The following is a 19338-nucleotide window of genomic DNA, read 5'->3' on the forward strand; positions in this document are numbered from 1 at the left end:
GATCTGAGGCTGATGGTGGGGAGGCGAGGGGAGCGACAGAGGGGGTAGATAACTCAGCCCATGGGGGTTCTGGGACCTCTCCCAGGCCTGCTTTTCATTAGCATCACCAAGGCAACCGCTCATCCGCAGCAGACCCCATCCCGCTACATTAGGCTTTCCCTTTAATGGTGAATCTACTGCAATCAGTTCCCCTCCAAACCTCCACCCCTCCACCCCATCACCTCCTAGGCTGGGGAATGGCAGATCATTAAGGAGGAGAAAAGCTGTGATCCAGACTCTCTAAGGCTGGTGAGGAGGGACAGAGCCACCGTAGTCCCATTCCAAAGGCTGCCATTGGCCCAGGACTATTGGAGTTTTGGTGCTAAGAAACCCCTGGTAACCAGACCGTAGCAGCATCCACTTCCAGCCCTTCCTCTGTTCCCTTGGCTGACCCGACCTTTCCCCTCCACACACACCTTTATTCTTGACCAAGGCAAACATTTGCAGAGTTTCCAAGGAACGACCTCACCAGTCGTCATGCTGATACGTTCCAGATGCCCACCGGTGCACAAGCCCATGTGGGTCTCCCCCCCCCAACCCCACCCCTGCATGTACAGTGGATCCTGAAAGGGCAGTGTCAGGGGAGGAGGCAGCTGGGCAGAGGAGACGGGGAGACCCATGTCTGTGAGGCATGATTGGGCCACCAGGAAGGGGCTATGGGCCCAGAGCCGGTAACCATCCCCCCACCCCACACCCCTGCAATGCAGACACTCCCCCTTCTTGGCACAGACTCCATGGAACTCCAGAGATCTGTTTAAAAATTGGCTCCCCTGGCTCCGATCTCCACGGGGCCACCACCAGGGAATCCCGGCCTCTGCTGCGAGCAGAGCCAGCCGGGCACCTGTGCGGGGTCTGCTGAGAGACAAGAAAGGAGGAGTGCTGTCAGGGGGCTAGCTGCAGGGGCCGGGTTCCTGGGTTGTCTTTCTAGCCCATATTTGTGCTCCTGGGCAGACCTGAGCCAGAGCGTCTCCTGCCCCCCCCCTTTCCGTGGAATGCAGGTCACCCCAGCCTTCCTGAGAGATCTGTGCTCAGAGCCCTGGAGCCAGCCCCAAGGGCTGCAACTGAGAAGCCACAGAAGACCCCTCCCCCGGCTGCCAATGGAGCAGAACGGGGACCCCAAGGCGTCTGGGCTCAGGAAAAAAGCAGCTTCTGCCTTCTTGCTCTTTTGTGCCTTTTCCCACCAAGATTGGCCCTGGAGAAGCAAACCCGAGTTCCTCTGCTGGTTTGAACAGGAAATTCCTGTCAGCTCGTGGGAGAGGCCAACTGGGGGAGATTTCATCACACAGATTCCCCCCCAAGATACAGAATCATATCAAAGTCTTATCCCAGCCCCTGGTGGGGGTGGAGGGGCAGCCCCGACATCCGCTTCTGGGCCTGCCAGCCTCTCCTACCTAAAGCTGGGTGGGGTTTTTCTACTCTGCTTGGTGTTGAGGCGGGTGGCGAGGGTGAGAAACACCGAGCAGTAACCAGGGCATCGCCGTCACTGACTGGGCTGCACGGGTGGTTTTTCCATCTGCTCTGGTGGCAGAGCTACCAGGGAGCCAGAGAAGCGCCAGTCCTCATGGCACAGATAGCGTGGGTGGAGAAAGCCCGTGGGGTGTGGATCCTCGCTTCTTCTCAAAGTCTGGTCCCGGGACCCGAGCGGGGCCATCGCCTTGCAGATGCAGGTCTAAGACGGCTCCTTAATCAGGAAATAATGTTTTAACCAGACAGCTGGCACGTTGGAGTTTTCTGGAGCACAAGAGAGAACATATGGGTGCTTCCATCTCTGACTGCATGGATTTTAATCCCAGCTCTGTCACTCGGTAACAGTGTGACGTTAGGCACAGAAACATCCTCTCTGAGCTCTGGCTTCCTCACCTGGAAAGCGGAGGTGATATTACCTATCCTAAAGGGTTGACACGAGGCACGGGCCTGGCACCAGGAGGCTCCGACCGAGTAAAGGTTAGCGGCAAGGAGTTGGTGGCTCAGGGAATGGTATTATCATTGGCTTCTTCGGCTGGCCAAGTCTTGCTGTCTCACTTTTATATTTTCTGAAAGGATTCATAGCCCCCGACCATGAACCCCCAGGCCAACTGTTGTAGCCTTTCCTCTCCAGTTTGCCCCGTCCCCCATGTGAGGCGAGGGTGGTAAGGTGCCCTTGCGGTAGGATGGAGGTAGGAGAAGGAGATGACTGAACCAACAGGCAGGGCCAGGTCGCCAGGAGGGACTTCTAGGAAGAGGAGACGCACACAGCATCTGACTTTGGGAATGGAGCCTTCTAAATGGCACTTTGACCGTTTCCCACAAGCTAGTAATATAGACTCTGGATTTCATTTCTTTTACCATCTCTGCATTTCCTTGAGAGACGATAGTGTTCCATCCCTGGGGGGGTGGCAGGGAGCACTGACCGACTTCCCTTTGTTCTGTGATGGCCTGTTCTTCCAGCCATAGCTCCCTCTTCTTGCCCGGGCTGAGGCGACAGAGCACAGTGACACACAAGCCGCAGGGGCCCGCTGGGGCCGTGAGCCCATGGCCGCTGGGCTCATTTTCCCAGCTGCTTTCCCACCAGTGGCCCTTGGCTGACGCTGCTTTTCGAATTCATTCTGGGAGACAGAGAGAGGGACAGCTCCCGGGTGTGCCTTGAAGTGTGCCGGCTGGTTCCCGGGACAGCCGGGCGACTCGTCTAACCTGGCTAAGCCTCGGTTTCCTCCTAGAAAGGCAATTCAGAAGATGCCATGCAAGTCTCTGCCCATTGTGGGGACCCGGGGACCATAGGGAGCTGGAAGATTAAATGAGGGGATGCCTAGAAGGAGCACGGCCTGGAGAGTGCAGTGTGGTCACTCTGCGTTAGCTGAGGTCCGTGTAGCTATTAGAAGACAGGAACTTTTGGCTGAGGTGGAAAATCGCAAACAAGAAAGTGGTGTCCCCATTTGCAAATAGCATTCACAGCCTCCCCACTCCTGCAGGTCAGCAACCGACCCTCTCCTCCCCCTCCTTCATTTTTTTCTTTCTTTAGCTGCAGGGGTTGACACATGTGGCTCCCCAGGCTGTCCCAGTGAATTTAAAGCTTGAAATAAATACATGCTCCAAACTGCTCCTGACCTGGGGACGCCTCTCCCTCCCCTCCCTCTCCTTTCCTCTCCTGCTGGAAGCCGGGCCCAGGCAGAGCCACGGAGAAGGTATCTGCTCTGCACGTATGCGGGTCCCAGGGGCCCAGCACGGGGCGGACGAGGATCGCCCTGAGCCAGCACACACTCTCCTCTTCCTGGGTTTGTTAGAAGCCTGACCAGGCCCGAGTCTTATGACTTCAACAGATGTTTCTGCTTAAGCAGCCCTGGCATCTTTATGGCCTGTTTTTTCCATTCTTGCTTCTCTTCCTCTGTCCCAACAGCCCTGAACGCAATTTGGACTTCATTTTCTTTCTAATGGTTACAGGGAAAGAAAGGACTTTTATTTATTTTTTTCTTTTTCATTTTTTCCCCCTTTTTCCTTAGCTCTTCAAATCTCACACACACACACACACACACACACACACACACACACTCCAGACGCATTCAGATCTGGGTTCGTGGTGTGTATCTGTTAATGGCACTGACATTTCACTTAAGACTTAGCCCTGTTTCGAAGCCTCTGTCCCTGCCTCTACCCTCACCTCTACATTCATCCCCTGCCTGTCCCCACACAGGTCACCCCGGGACAGCCGATCGGTGTGTCCTCCCAGATGCTGATTCCAAAAGCTCCCACTGACCTCAGTCTCTGGCCCGTTACCTGAGAAGCCTCGCTGTGTGTCAGGCTCTGTGCATCAGGGAAGGTTTGGGCTGAGGGATGGGAGTGAGAGGTGAGGCTCCTATGGCTCTGTATCTCTCCAAACTCCCCCAGCTAGCCAGTCCACAGAGGCTCGGGTGGGGCCAAGTTGACAGTTGTTACAAGATGAAACCAGTCTTTGGTGGGGAGGTCACGAGTTTGAAACCAGTCTGGGCACTCGTCACATCAACACCTACAATCCCACCCAGATTGCCTGCATCTCAGCATATTCACGCTCGCCTGCCCTGCAGGGTTTGGGGTCACCTATCTCAGAGTCTGGTTCCCACAGCAAAGAAAGCCCGGAGACCTCAAGTCGTCATCTGAGGGCCTGTCCATGTCAAAGGCACCTGGGACTCAGGCCAGTCTCTTCAATAAATAGTGTTGGGAAACAAAGCGTTGGGATAGCTATATGCAAAAGAATGAAACAGGACCACATTTTTACCCCATACACAAAAAGTATTCAAAATACACTTCAAAATTCATTAAAGACCTAAATGTGAGACCTGAAATTAAAAAAAAAAAAAACAAAAAAAAACCTCCTAGAAGAAAGCACAGGCAGTAATGTCTCTGACTTCAACTGTAGCAACTTCTTTGTAGATACAAAGTCTCCTGAGGCAAGGGGAAGAAAAGCAAAATACCTATTGGGACTACATCAAAATAAAAAGCTTCTGCACAGTGAAAGAAATAATCAACAAAATTAAATGCAAATCAAAACTACAACGTGGCATCACGTCACACCTGTCAGAATGACTAAAATAAAAAAGGCAAGAAACAACAAGTGTTGGTGAAAATGTGGAGAAAAAGGAACCCTCATGCACTGGTGGTGGGAATGCAAACTGGGGCAACCTCTATGGAAAACAGTATGGAGACGTCTCAAAAAATTAAAAACAGAACTATCATATGATCCTGTAATTCCACTATTGGATATTTACCCAAAGAACATGAAAACATTAATTTGAAAAAACACATGTCCCCTTCTGTTTACTGCAGCATTATTTATAATAGCCAAACTGTGGAAGCAGCCCAAGTGTCCACCAACAGATGAATGGATAATGAAGATGTGGTCTACATACACACCGGAATATTACTCTGCCATAAAAAAGAATGAGATCTTGCTGTTTGCAGCCAGTTGGGTGGAGCTAAAGGGTATAATGCTAAGTGAAATAAGTCAGTCAAAAACAAATACCATAGGATTTCACCATATGTGGAACTTAAGAAACAAAACATGTGAAAAATGAGAGAGAGAGAGAGAGAGACGAAAAACTGACTCATAACTACAGAGAACAAAATGGTGGTTACCAGAGAGGAGATAGATGGGGGAATGGGTGAGATGGGTGAAGGGAATTAAGAATACACTTATCCTGACGAGCACTGAGTGATGTATAGAATTGTGGAATCATTATATTTAAAAAAAAAAAAAAAAAGAAGTAGGAATCTGTCATGAGGAGAAGACTGGGTGACCCAAAAATGCTTTGAACATATGTATCTCAGTTGTAAAATACTCACAATAGTATAATTAAGCATTTTTGGCTATCACGTAGTGATATCTTTCTCTGTGCCAGGCTCTTAGTAAATATTATCTCATTTAATTCTCAAAAAACCCTGGGAGGTACAAGTATTGTTATGCAATTTTTAAACGGGCTAACAAGCATGGAAACGTTTAGGTCAAATGCCAAAGATCGTAACTCTGAGAAGTGGCAGAGATAGGATTCGAATCCCGGCTTCTGACCCAGAGCCCAAAGCCTTCACCAGAATGACCTTCCACCTGTATATACAAAAAAAAAAAAAAAATAGCACTGCCTATTCTTATAGAGTACTTGCCACATGCCAGACACTGTTCAAGAGCTTTACATAGATTCACTTAATTCATTCTCACAAAACTCTATTTATGATGCTCTAATTGAACAGATGAGGAAACTGAGGCACTGACCATTTGTCACTGATTTCCCTCGGCAAATGTAAATGGAACACCTCTTGTGGGTTAGGCACTGTGCTAAGAGCTCTGTGTGGGACCCACAGTTAAGAAAGACATCAATCTTGTTGTCTGCGATCTGTCAGCAAGGTCCATGGCAATGACCATCAGCATGGGCTTAGGGTGGGATTTCAGAACTTGAAATGAGGGACAGTAAGAATAGGGTATCCTAAGATATCCTAGAGAGATGAGCATACCAGGAAGTCGCTAAAGTAAGAGCCCAAGCACAGGAGGAAGAGAGAATCCTATTGTCAGACCAGGGCCCAAGGTCAGATCTGGGACAGCAGCAGGACAGGTAGAAACAGTGCTAATTTATTTCCATCTGCAATATGGCCTTAAGAGCAGGACTCCAAAGCCAAGCTGCCAGGTTCAAATCCTCACTCTGCCACTCACAATGTGTGTGACCTCGGGAAAAGTAATGAATCTTTCTGGGCTCAGTATCATCATCTGGAAAATGGGGATAATGGTGCCCATCCCACAGAATTGTTTTGACATGCCCTTAGAGTTGGGCCTCCCCATGGTGTGCTCTCTGGGTTGGCTTTTAAGCTCTCATCAGCCTGTGATCACATGAGGTCCTTGAGGCTGAGGTGGGCAGAGGCTGCAGGTAGGGGCCAAGTTGTCCCATTGGTAGGGAGAAGAAAACTGTAGAAGGAACCAGTGAGGATCTGTCCCTGTAGGCTTCCAGGAGAGGGAGAGATGAAATCTGATGGGACAGAGAGGGAATTCACATCCTCTGTATAAAAGGTTGGCAAGTGAGCATGGGGGCTGTTTCTTCTTAATGAACAGAGGCCAAGATTCAGGTTGGAGGTAGGGAATTCTCTGGGCTGGCATTTATGTGGCACCATGATGTTCAGTCCTGGGCATGAAGAGAGGCTCCTGCTGCCTTTGCCCACCCAGCTCCTTGGTCACCCAGGGCAGGAATATTGATCTATTCCCAGCATCCCCTGCATAAACTTCCCCCACATCCATCTCCAGCCTGGAGAAAAGACCAGGGTAGCTGAGGGAGGTGGTGGAAAGTGGCCATGTTCTGTTGTAGTAAATCTTTCCTAGAAGTTCGGCCTACTTTCCTAGAAGAGGAGAGGACTGAGCTCATCAGCCAGGTCTGGAGCAGCGCAGAAAGGAATAGCTCACTTGGGTGCTGTGTGTGGCCATGGGACTGTCAGACTGGGCAAGGGTGTCTGGTGACATATCAGAGCAGCTGAGAAGGGAGGAAAGACAAACATGTTCGCCTGACGGGAACCTTGTGATCGCCCATCTCCCCACCCTCACTCTCTTTTGAGAGCTCACTCCAGGGCTTTTTATAGACATTGAAGATCACAATTTCCTCTCCCAGAAACCCCATTAAACTGTGAGTGAGTGAGTGGGTGAGTGGGTAAGTGCATGTGAGCACGTGTGCCGCCATTCAACCCCTGCCAATTTTTAATTTCTCACACTTTGCATATTTCAGCCATCATGTGTGTTCCTATGCCATCCCCCTTGAATTCCTTCTCTCCCTCTACCAGCCTCTTCTGGAAACCTCAGTCCTCAGAGATGACAAGAGGGTCTAGACTTTGCCTTAAAGTGAGAATGTTTACCTTAGCGATCCTGTCCTCCAATGACTGTTGAAGATGTGTATGGGGCCACTGGGATGAGAAGGGGTGATGGCATGGGGATGACTCTGCTGATCTTCCCCACCCAGACCAAGCTCCCAGGCATGAAGCACCTGCCCCTTCAGCTGGCAGCCTGTTTCCTCTGGGCCTTCCTGCGAGTCTAAAGTGCCAGCCATATGGAAACAGGAGGCACGTAAGGCACACCCCTAGGGGGCTACTTGAGTTTCTCAAACCAGGAACCAGTGGCCTAGATTCTGCCCCAAATACTCAGCTGGGAGTTTGCTCAGTGGCCAAGACTTCTTAACCCTTTGGCTTGCTGGGAGCCTTGAGCCTTTCTGCTATTCTCCTCTCAACCTTCTACTCCAACCAAGCAGAACAGTGACACCGGAAGTACTAAACACAGAGTACGAATCAGAATGGTGTGTGATTCCCCCCAGAATGCATGTTTCCAGGTGCCTCTCCTGCTTTACCTTCTTCATTACAAGCTTCTGCTGCTATTACAATAAGCTCACCTTCCCTATCAAAAGGTGACCAGAGTCAAAGGGAAACCAAACAAGGGAACGTGTTTTGTCTGAAATAGTGCATTTATGAATAAATGAGTTAAACACAACTGTCATTTTACATTGGTGGGTGTTCCTATGCAATTAAGAGAACCTGCAAGGCTTAATCTGTTTGAGTAGATCAAATTTGTCCTTGTGTTCTGAGAAAGCATTATGAAATCACCTGTGATGTAGTTTCTCTGGCCTATAGAATGACCAATGGCTATTGAGGAAGGACTACGTGACTTATGATCAGGACAATGGAACAGCCTGAGTTAATGTCCCAGCATGTACATTATGTCACTTCAAATAGCAAAAAATAGACACAACCTAAATGTCACCCATAGGGTATTAGTTACACAAACATCTGTATAATGGAATAGTGGACCATTATTAAAATTATGTGCTAGAAAAAGGCTTAATCTCATGGGAAAACATTCACAACATATCATCAAAAGGAAAAAGCAAATTATAAGCAGTTTGGACAGAACATAGCAGTCTTGTAAGAAAAAAGTTTTGTCTATATTTTTTAACTGGAAAAATATGTATAAAGATGTTAACTGTGCTATCTCTTGAGTAATAAGATTTGGCTTGACTTTTTCTAATTTGGGTCTCTATTTTTTGTTTTTTGCGGGGAGGGAAGGGCCAAGAGAGAATCTCAAGCAGGCTCCATGCCCATCAAGGAGCTTGACTCGGAGCCTGATCTCATCACCCTGAGATCATGACCTAAACTGAAATCAAGAGTCGGAGGCCCAGCCAACTGAGCTACCCAGGCGACCTTGTCTCTAGTTTTTCAAACTTTCTTCCATAAACATATATTATTTCAAAAACTGGGGGAAAAATTATTAAAAAAAAAAACAATGGGACACCTGGGTGACTCAGTCTTTAAGCATCTGCCTTCGCCTCAGGTCATCCTGAGGTCCTGAGATCCCATCCCAGGGTCCTGGGATCGAGCCCCACTTTGGGAGTCTGCTCAGCGGGAGTCTGCTTCTCCCTCTCCCACTCCCCCTGCTTGTGTTCTCTCTCGCGCTGTGTCTCTCTGTTAAGTAAATAAATAAAATCTTTTTTTAAAAATTGTCTTAAAGGCCAGAAAATGGATTTCCTGTTTCTTATCCCATGTCTATTCTCCATTTTATTTTGGAAATTCAAATTTCTCAGCCCTTCCCACAACAGATACTTAAGAAGCAAGAGGCACAGAGCAACTGATGTCCTAAGCAACATCACCAAGGTGAATTAGTCACTGGGAGTAACAGCTTTGGAAAGGTTTCCTTCCCACCTGATAATGGGAATCAATGGTACCAAAACCAATTTTTCTTCTAACCAGAAACAAACTTCACCACGGATCTTAAATGAGTAGATAGGAGCTCACAGAGGACAATTATAAACCCCAACAGCTGCTCCGTGGGTTTTCAAACATGAGGGTGATTCATCCCTTCTCCTGAGCCTTTTTGTTGTGCCTTATCCCTTAGAGTTGTGAAAATCTGCTGTCACAGCGAGCAGGGGTGGGACTAGGAGAACCGTGGAAGGACAAGGAAGAGAACTGGTAAAAACACAGCTAAGGATCTGACACATTTGGGTTTTGTTTGCCTGGTTCACAGACAGCATCCCACATAGAGGGGGACCTGAGAGTGGACAAAGGGAGTGATAACTGATTTCATGGAAGGAAACAACTGTAAAATCTGCTGCTGAATAGAGACAGGCCTTGGAGCACACCATTTCTGTCTCAGATTTCTAAAAACCCATCTAGTTTCAGCTCTTACTTTCAGCATCTCCTTCCAAAGCAGAATGGTCAAGATCGTTCCCTTCTCCTCACTGGAAATGGCATTATGGGTGTGCCAGCTGTCCCAAAGTCACCATTCCCATCAGTGGCAGATCTTAGCGATACACCTAGAAGGTAGCTGGGAGCGATACTGTCCTTCCGGTCCGCCATTCCAGCTGGTCATCTCTGCCATCCCAGGGGGCCCCGTTACCTAATTCTGGTGCATGGTCAGATGGTGGCTTTTCTCATTCAGCCTGTCCTTGGAAAACTCATTCCTCTTTTGTACTGGAAAATTCCTCTGGTGCCTGTCATTGCACATATCAGGAGACCAAGGTTTCCATTTCACAGAAGGAATTAACCAGCTCCTTTCTGAGACCAAGCTTATTCCTGGAATTTTTTAATTCATCCATTTAAAGCCACAATCCAGCCCCAGAAGATGAGGTCTGAAGCAGGGCCCGGCAGTCTCCCAAGGCAGACAAAGAATTGGAGGCCGGTCCACCCCAGCAGCTATGATTGCCCCAGCCCTACTGCTGATGTCATTTCGTGCCCTCTACTCATGATCTCCTGGGGATGGGGAAATAAAGAGAATAAAGAGTGGGCAAGGAAGGGCCAGCTGAGGAGCACTTACCCTTAGAATAAGACTCCCACCATCCTGGCCCTTGATAAGACTCCTCACAAGAGAAAGAGAGAGAGAGGGAGGGAGAAAGAAAGGAAAGAAAGAAGTAAGGGAGGGAGGGAGAGAGGGAGGCAGAAGAGAGGGAAAGACGGGAGAGGGAGGGAGGGAGGGAGGAAGGAAGGAAGGAAGGAAGGTAGTAATGGAGGAAAGAAGGAGGGTAGGAAGGGAGGGAGGGAAGGAAGGAAGGAAGGAAAAAACAGACTGACCCTGCTGGAAAGAAGTCTACCCTACTCTATCCTTGCCAGATCACAAGCTGGGGAGATGTTCACTTTTCAGGTGATAGACACAGAAATGAAGAATTGTATTTTACGGGATGAAAATTCAACAGATTAAACTAGAGATCCTCACTCCTTCAGTTCCCAGGATTAGCCATAGCAGGGAAGTCAGATTGGAAAAACAGACTAGGGTTCCTTTGGTCCTAGAACCCCATCGGGTGGGGGGCTCAATCTGATTTTAAATCTAAATTCTCAAGTGAAAATACCTTTGGGGTGAGCAATCTACCTATGTACAAAGTGATGCTTTCAGTAGGAAATCCTTAGGCTCTATTGTTTTATTATCAATGATGATGAAGGTGAAACTTTCTGTTGGCATCATCGTCAGACTGTGCAAAACACACCAACTCAAACCTCATTCGTTCATTCACGTGTCCATTTAACAAACATCAACTGAACACCTTGTACGTACATGAACCAAAGACTCTGCCTTACCAACCATCCCCTCTAGGAGTTCACAGCCCAGAAGAAGGGCACTAAGGGAAACTGAGAGATTTTTTTTTTAATTTTTTTTTATAATTTTTTTTAAGATTTTATTTAGTTATTTGACAGACAGAGATCACAAGTAGGCAGAGAGGCAGGCAGAGAGAGAGAGGAAGGGAAGCAGGCTCTCCGCTGAGCAGAGAGCCCGATGTGGGGCTCGATCCCAGGACCCTGAGACCATGACCTGAGCCGAAGGCAGAGGCTTAACCCACTGAGCCACCCAGGCACCCCGGAAACTGAGAGATTTTAACAGGTTATGGTTAAAGCCTAAAGCAAGGTAAAAAGAAAAAGCCACAGGTGCACAAAGAAGAGTGTTGTTAATTCTACCCACAGCTTCTAGAAGCTCTTCACAGTAAAAAGGACTTGTAAGTCGGGGTGAAAAATGAGTAGGAGTTTTCCAGGCAATTAGACTGATGTTCTCACTGGGAACATGAGTGTACTGCTCTATGCGTCTGAGCTCCACAAAGTCAGGACACAGTGGCTGACAGCCTCCCATAGAACATGTATCCCATCACCCCTCGGGAGCCATGGCTGTACTCTTTAGCAATGAACTTGGGGGCTAGTGGCCCCACACAGGACTTAATGGTTGATGCAGCCTGAAGACATCTCAGACCTGAGTCCCGAGAATGTTCATCCAGAGACGGTAACTTCTTAGGAAATTGAGGGTCCAGCTCTACTCAAGCATTTAGGCAAAAATGCCTGGACAAGGATTGGAGGGGGTTTGCACAGGGTGGGCCCCAACCTGCCATGGGTTTCGGTCCTTTGGTTATGCCCCTTGCTCCTTCTCCCTGCCATATCTGCCCCATTCCTCCCGGACCCTCTGATGAATATCTACTCACGGTTCAAGACTTAGCTCAAATGCCATCTTCTCTAAGAAGACTTTCCCAATCTTTCTGGATCGAGAGGTCATCCCCTTTCTTACCCCACCTTGACACATGTTGCATCTCATGTGTATCAAAAGTCACCATATTCACTTACTTACGTGTCTAACTGCCTGAGAGCAGGAAGTGGGTCTTTCTCATCTCTGTAATCCCAATGCCCAAGTGCCTGGTGAACTTTTATGGAATAGACACAGGCTGCACTCATATGTCACCTAACAGAGCAGAAGATATTCTACCACAAATTCCTTCCTGATAGAATCAAGTGCTAATAACTCTGTTTCACATATAAATAATGTGTGAAAAGAGGCATGTCCAGAATTTACTCAAATCCAGGACTGTAAATCTCAACCAGGACTGTGTGGAGACCAAAATTCCTTGCAGCCCCCAGGGCCACCCCAAATCAGATGCAATTCTAAAACAGCCAGAGCCTTGCCGAACGGCTCCACAGTGCTGGGCTCTGGTGTGTTCTGGAAGGTTCTTCGGAACTGTGCCTCCATAAGGTAGAGGCAGGGAGCGGCCCCAAAGGCCCAGTGCAGTGTCAGGTTCCCCCTTTTCTGTCAGCAGGCATGGAAGAGCCTTTAAGAAAATGGAGTATTATTATTTGTTTGTTTTTACAGTGACTCATCTGTCGTAACTGGGTTAAAGTCCACTTAGAGAAAAGGAGAACAAAAGACCTCCTGTTAGTGCTGGAAGTTTGCCTCTTAAGATATCACTGAGAGGAACTGGGAAGGAAAAAAAAAAAAAAAAAAAAAACACCAGCAGGGCAGAGGAAGCTGCAGGCCTTGGGGAACACAGCGGCACTTTGGAAAGGCAAACACCGTGGCTTTCATCTCCCGCGCCCTATCTGAGCAGGCCGCTCCCTTTGCTGCTGCTTTGTGACCCACTGCCGTGCGAGCCATCAGACACAGGCCAGTGCCCTGTTCCCACACTCTCTGCACCCAGAGAGGCTGCCAGGAGCTCTGGCTGTACGGGCAAATCTCCATATTCAACCAGCTCGAGGCTCAGGAGGAGGAAGACGGTGGTACCAACGTAAAAAACTTACTAAGCGCCAGATGCCATCCTGACGTTACAGATCACAACTCATTTCGGAACTATCCAGGAGGCTAGCGAGCGTGCTACCTTCCCAGCGGCTGCGGAAGGGGGATGCCAAGGGGCAGAAATCCGGCCCCGACCTCTCTGGGAGACCCATTGGCTTCCTGTAGGTACAGGAACTGTGGCGCTGGTGGGCTCCCAAATGGGGTGGGGCCAGGTTTCCAGGTGGCATTTTCCAGAGTGGAAACTGAGACCATCTGACCCCAAGACCCAAGGACTTACCCCTTACAGTCTTCAAATGAAAGGATAAATAAGCTAGAGAAAGAGGATACGCTCCAGTTCTCTTCCCACACTCTTCCTTCTGACCAGCCCCACCTGCGGTTCACTCACAGCCACGTCCTTCATCCAGCAGTTCTTTGAAAATATTCTCACCTTTGGCCACCCAGACACAAGGTGGGTCTGCCCCACGACTGCCCATCCCGGCATTGGTCCTCTTCCCCTTCATTGTAAAAGGCTGGGATTTCTCTGCTCCAAGGCAATGAAAGAGGGATTGGGACATGAAGGAAAAGATAAAAATCCCCTGAAAGTCCCAGGTCCCTCCCCCCATTAGAAGGACTTCCTACCACTCTCTCCCTTCCCAGGAGTCTGCTGGTCCCCCAGAGATTAGGTCTCGGCTGTGGATCCCAGACCTCCGCCCTGCAGGGAGGTAGGACCTTCTGGGCCTTCTAATTCAAATAGTCATCCCTAATCATTCCATTTCGTGAACAAGATTTATCTTTGGTAATTTATGATCAAACACCAAGAATCCTTCAACAGAAACCCCCTAGAGGAAAGTGTTACCACGCTCATCTATCCTCTCTTTGCCCACGGATATCCACGTCCCACCGAATGCAGCAGACGGGTGTGGGAAACAACTTGCTTGTGGCGGGAGAGACGCCATAATTAGGCTGCTCGGGTGCAGGGCTATCCTCGGGTTTTCTGCACGCTGCTCTGTGACTTTGAGGGGATTATTTGCACTAACAAGCAAGGCCTCCGCAAACAATGGGTTGAGGGGAAGACTCAAAAGAAGCCGAACCAGTGCTCCCTGGGATGCTTCTCCCTCTGGCTGGCCTCACGAGGATCAGGCCCCTGGTGGAATCACTGAAGATTTGGGGCTTAATTAAACCCTGGCTGTGGGCCAACATGCCGGTGGCCCCTTGATTTTCCCAGGTCCACCCAAGTGGCATAAACACCAGACTAGGAATGTGAACCACTTAGCTGATCCCGTAAGAGCCAGGGCTCATTAGCTAGGGCTCTTAGTACCGCCGGCTCACACAGCTCAACAGGTGTTGGCAGGCCCAGTCCTGGAGGGACAGCCTGACTTCAGGTTTCAGTTGTCCCTCTACCTGCCATGGCTGGGGGGCTTTGCAGACCAACTTCACCGTTTGGATCTTGGGGATCCCCCTCACTTGCTGGCCCGATAAAGCCCAAGCTCACCGCCAGAGGCGACTCAATCATCTTAGTGGGCTGTCCTTGATTGTTATTGGCTTTAGAGATCAATGGTTGGTCTTGCACGGCACAAAGCATAAAGACTGGGGGCGTTTCGCTACTAGAAGGCATTGGAGAATTTCCCATGTGAGGGTGCCCAGGAAACACAAACGGAACCACCGTGTACCTCCTTGAGTTTGACAATGTTGTGGTAGCTTAGACCGAGCATTTGTCTGTGACCCTTAAGGACTCAGCAGACTGAGTAAGCTGCTCAGGCCCCCATATGGCCCAGGACGGAGCAGACAATAGCTTCATTCTCAGAGCCCCGGGATTACCCTGAGTCTACCCTCTAAAGCATGAACCCTATAGTTGATCTGTCTCATAGCCAAGTCTCAGCACTGACGTAGGGGTCCTGGAAAGATGTGGGTGACTTAGGAATGGCCTAAGAGCAGAAGGGGGAGAGCCAGGCATGACACCTCCCACCTGACCAGTTGCATGGACTTGCTTCTCATCTCTGCCACAGTATCCGTGCCCGTAAACATAAGGATGATACCTGCCACCGCCTTTTCCCTAAAGGAGGCTACAAGAGTGAATTAATTAATGTTTATTGAGCACCTGGAGTTCTTTGGAGCAAGGCCTTTATAAATATAAGGCATGATTAAAGGATATTGGTTTGCTAACTCTCAGAGGAAGTACTTAATGGGATCAGGGCTAAATATCTTGATGATTGAGTTTCATTCCTAATTCAAATATGCATGGGGCTCCCATCACTCAACTCTGCTGTCCACTCGTGTTATTATCCTGTTTTCCTTTTTCATTTCCATATATCATAGTACAACAGCTGCTCCCCTACACGCTTACCCACTGCTCCCTTCCTTCCCACCAGCTTTTGTCACTTCCACTGAGGTGACCAAGGCCACCTCATTGTTAAGCTCAAAGGCTCGTCCTATTCCTCTTTCTCCTTGTCCTTTCTGGAGCATGACACTGGTCACTACCTGTTCCTCACCCTTGAAAGTCTTATTCTGTGACCTCCTGCAGCCCAACAGTTTCAAACGAAGTCACCATTGTCCTCAAATCAATTCCCTGCCCTGACCTGGAGACCTTCCTCCCCGTAGACAACCCCCAGTGCTGGCCCCTACTGTCCCAACCTGCTCAGTCCTTGCAAAATCCCATCCCTGGGCAGTGATCTAAGGCAGCGTTGACACATGTGTGTCCCTGAACTATCTCCCAGGCCTCTGTACCACTTTGGCCTCTGGCTGTCCTTTTCCCAAACCCACCTGAGTCTCCTGCCCCTTTCCTGTGGGCTGTTCCCATTCCAGACACCACAGGACCTGCTTTCCCACTTAGCCCCCTTCCTGCCTGCTTCCCAGACCAGTGTGCACTGCCGCCCCCAGCAAGCTGTCTGAACTGACTGAAAATCTATCAACCAAGGTCCTCTTCTAGGGGCTCTGTGACCGACTCACCCTGCTGCCTACAGCCCCCAGTGGACCCACACAAATAGACACACGTGAACACTCGCGTAGACACGAGCACGCACTGATGTATACAGACGTGCAAATAGATACAGGTACACGCACGCACACACACACACACACACACACACACTTGACAAATTGGCTCATGCGATCGGCTGCAAGTCTAAAACTGCAGCTTGAGTCCACAGGCAGTCTGGCAACAAAATTCTGTTTTCCTCAGGGGACTCCAATCTTTTCTCTCAAGGTCTTCGTCGGAATGGATACGGGCCACCCACATCACAGCAGATCACCCGCTCTACGCAAAACCTACTGATTTAAAAGTTACTCTTATCTGAAAGAAACCTTCAGAGCAACATCTAGCTTGTTGTTTCACCAAGTATCTGGGCTCCGTGGCCTAGCGGAGTGGACGCAGAAGCTTAACCACCGGCCCAGCAGCCGGCAAGCCAGTGCTCCCGTCATTCTCATAAAACGCTCCCCTCGTCACAATGGTTCCCTGCACCAAAACCTGAGCATCCTCCCCCGGCCCCCAAACTCCGGACTCAGAGTAGGCATGAGATAAATATTTGTTCAGTCAATGAACAAGCCAAACACAGTGCACAGCCTTTGTGCTGGGCTCCATGCCGCTCACTGCAGAAAACCATGCTGAGGACGCAGCCGTGAGCTCTGCCAGGAGCGGAGGAAGCAAATGTCAAAAGCCACTCTCCACATGGCTTGTCCTCTCCTTCTGCCTTCTCGGGGGCCAGGAACCTTGCTGCGGGTACCTCTAATCTGCCCCACAGGGCATCACGGAGTCCTTTAGACAAAGCAGGCCCTTGCCTACGTATGGATTAATTCATTGACACTTTTTTACTGATCCCTATATCAGATTTGCCTGAAATAGGACACGTTTTAGAGCCTCATTGTTGAAAGCATGAATTGTAGCGCCCCAGTCTGTTTGTACCTTTCTTCAAAAGGGGCAGATGTTAAGAGATTATTTTCATACTCAGGAGGAAGGGTATATACACCCAGACCACTGACAGTAGTCTCGAGGGGTGGGGTTGTGGGTGGCTTCTATTTGACTTTCTTTACACTTTTCTGTGTCTTCCAAACTGTCCTCTGTGACCATGTGTTACTTTTATGACCATAAAAACACAGTACATGTTTTTTTCTTTCATCTTTTCATTTATGAGTATGAGGAGTTTCAGGGTTCCGCTCTCTGCACTTTCTTGGGGCCCTTGGCACACCTCTTGGCTTTCCTTTGAAAAGAAGGTGTTCTGGGACATCCTTGTAAAAATCTGCAAGGTCATAAAAGGTAAAGTTAACTGCAAATGGTTGTTCTGTTTTAATTATGTTCAAGTGTTGGGTAACATGGAACTTTTAATAAAAGCATTCAGGGAGCTAATGATGACGGCTATAGTTAAACTGGTGGGAAGCCCGAGCCAGGAACACGGCGTTTTGCCTTGGGCCACTTCTCCAGTCCCCCCGGTCCCGTGGCCTCCTGTCCAAGGGCTGGCAGGCCGCATCTGACCCAGACGCTCAGCATCCCAGCCACGCTGGAAGCGACTGTTCCTTGAACTTTGCTTCAGACCCGCCTGCTGGGGTCTCCGGAGGCTAGTGCTCACCTCTGGCCCCGATGAAATGGAGCTTCAGAGAAACCACAGCAGAGGCCACAGCGACCTCGGGCCCTGAACTCTGGAGTTCTTAGACTGCCAGAATCCCCAGCTGCTGAGTGCCACGGGCCTCCCAGAGCTGGGAAGGGGAAGCCAAAGAGCCAGAGGAGCACAAGCTTGTGGCTAGAGGGTGGGTCTCGAGAGCCACCTGGGCATGTGGCAGCTGGGCTGGGGAGGGGCCGGAGCCCTGGGGACCCAGGCGGGGTGGACCAGAGCAGGAAGACCGGGCCCGCTCCAAGGGTGAAATTCTAAGAAACTCACCCTGCACCGGGCCAGATTTGTGAAATCCCCCTCGTTCTGGAAAGGATCCTACACACATTTCTGGGGTTTCCAGTGTGATATTTGATAAGTGCAAATGGGCTGAAAATATTCTCTAGATGTTTCAGTTTTGTACAATTAGTGGTGGCTGCTGAGATCTGTCTCACCGCCTCCAGTGTCCCGCCAGTGGTTGCAACGGGCAGGCCAGGCCCGGCTTTTGTTCTGACCACTGTGGCCCTCCAGTCAGGCGTGCTTCCCCATCTGTGCCTACGGAGGAAAGCAGGGCTCCAGCTCCATGTCCTCACAGGCACGTGTCCCCTGCAGGCAGAGAGATAGCCGTGGTCCCCCAAAATGCCCAGGTGGCAGCCCGGTGGCTCCGCCCCAGGCTGCACCCCCTAGCTCCCTTTTCAGCCACCAGTTGTCAGAACTGGAAGAAATCTTAGGGTTCATTGACCCAGTCTCCTCGCTGAGGAGCCGTAGACACCCCTCAGCTGCAGGGCAGGTCAGGGCTGGCTCTGGTCTCTGTATCTTTGTGTTCCCCAAGCCTGGCACATAGTAGGGCTCCCCAAGTGGGAAGTGAATGAGTGCGGGAATGCATGAACGAACCGACCCCGTTGTTCTCGTCTTACCTGCACAGACGCACATTTTGGACAGATCACACTTTACTCTGTGCCCTCAGCTGCTCAGTGGAATGAGCCCACTGCTGTTCCCTTCCCAGCTCCCAGAATCCTCAGCCCCAAGCCCGCCACAGCCCCGGTGTAAGTGCCCCAGGAAGAGCACTAAAGTCAGCCTCTATTCGTTTCCCAGGGTTGTTGTAACAGAGGACCACAACCTTGGTAAAGCTGGGCTTACAACAGAAATTCCCCCATCATTCTGGAGGCTGGAAGTCTGAAATCAAGGTGTCCACAAGGTTGGCTCCTGCTGAGGGCCTCAGAGAACATCTGTTCCAGGCCTCTCTCCAGCTTCTGATGGTTGCCCAACTCTCCTGGGCGTTCCCTGACATGTGGGTGCGCTGTAGCCCATTCCCTGTCTCCATCTTGACGAGGCGTTCTCCCTGCGTGTCTCTCCTCTTCTTGTAAGGAAATGTATCCCAGGACCTGCCTTTAGCACTGCATTGATCTACGCCAACTGCCTATTTGCTGTGTGAACTTGGGTAGGTGTCTTTACCTCTCTGTGTTGTTCTCCTGCTTAAACTTCACAAGGAATTAAGGGCTTACCCTATTCCACCTCACCTTAGTGAATCACGTCCGCCATGACCCTATTTTAATAAGAAATAAGAACACATTCTGAGAGTTCTGGAGGGACATGAATTTTAGGGGGAAACTACCGAACCCAGAACAGCCTTCCTGCCTCCACTCCGACAAACTTCTCCACCTCTGTCCAAACTCACTCCCTTTCCTCTTGTTGGGGGTGCAGGCTTCTGGAATTCGGTCTCATTTGCACACCAGTCTGAGCAGTAGT

Source organism: Enhydra lutris, unplaced genomic scaffold (assembly GCF_002288905.1).
Source record: "Enhydra lutris kenyoni isolate GAN:26980312 unplaced genomic scaffold, ASM228890v2 scaffoldscaffold20, whole genome shotgun sequence".
In the NCBI taxonomy this organism is placed as follows: Eukaryota; Metazoa; Chordata; class Mammalia; order Carnivora; family Mustelidae; genus Enhydra; species Enhydra lutris.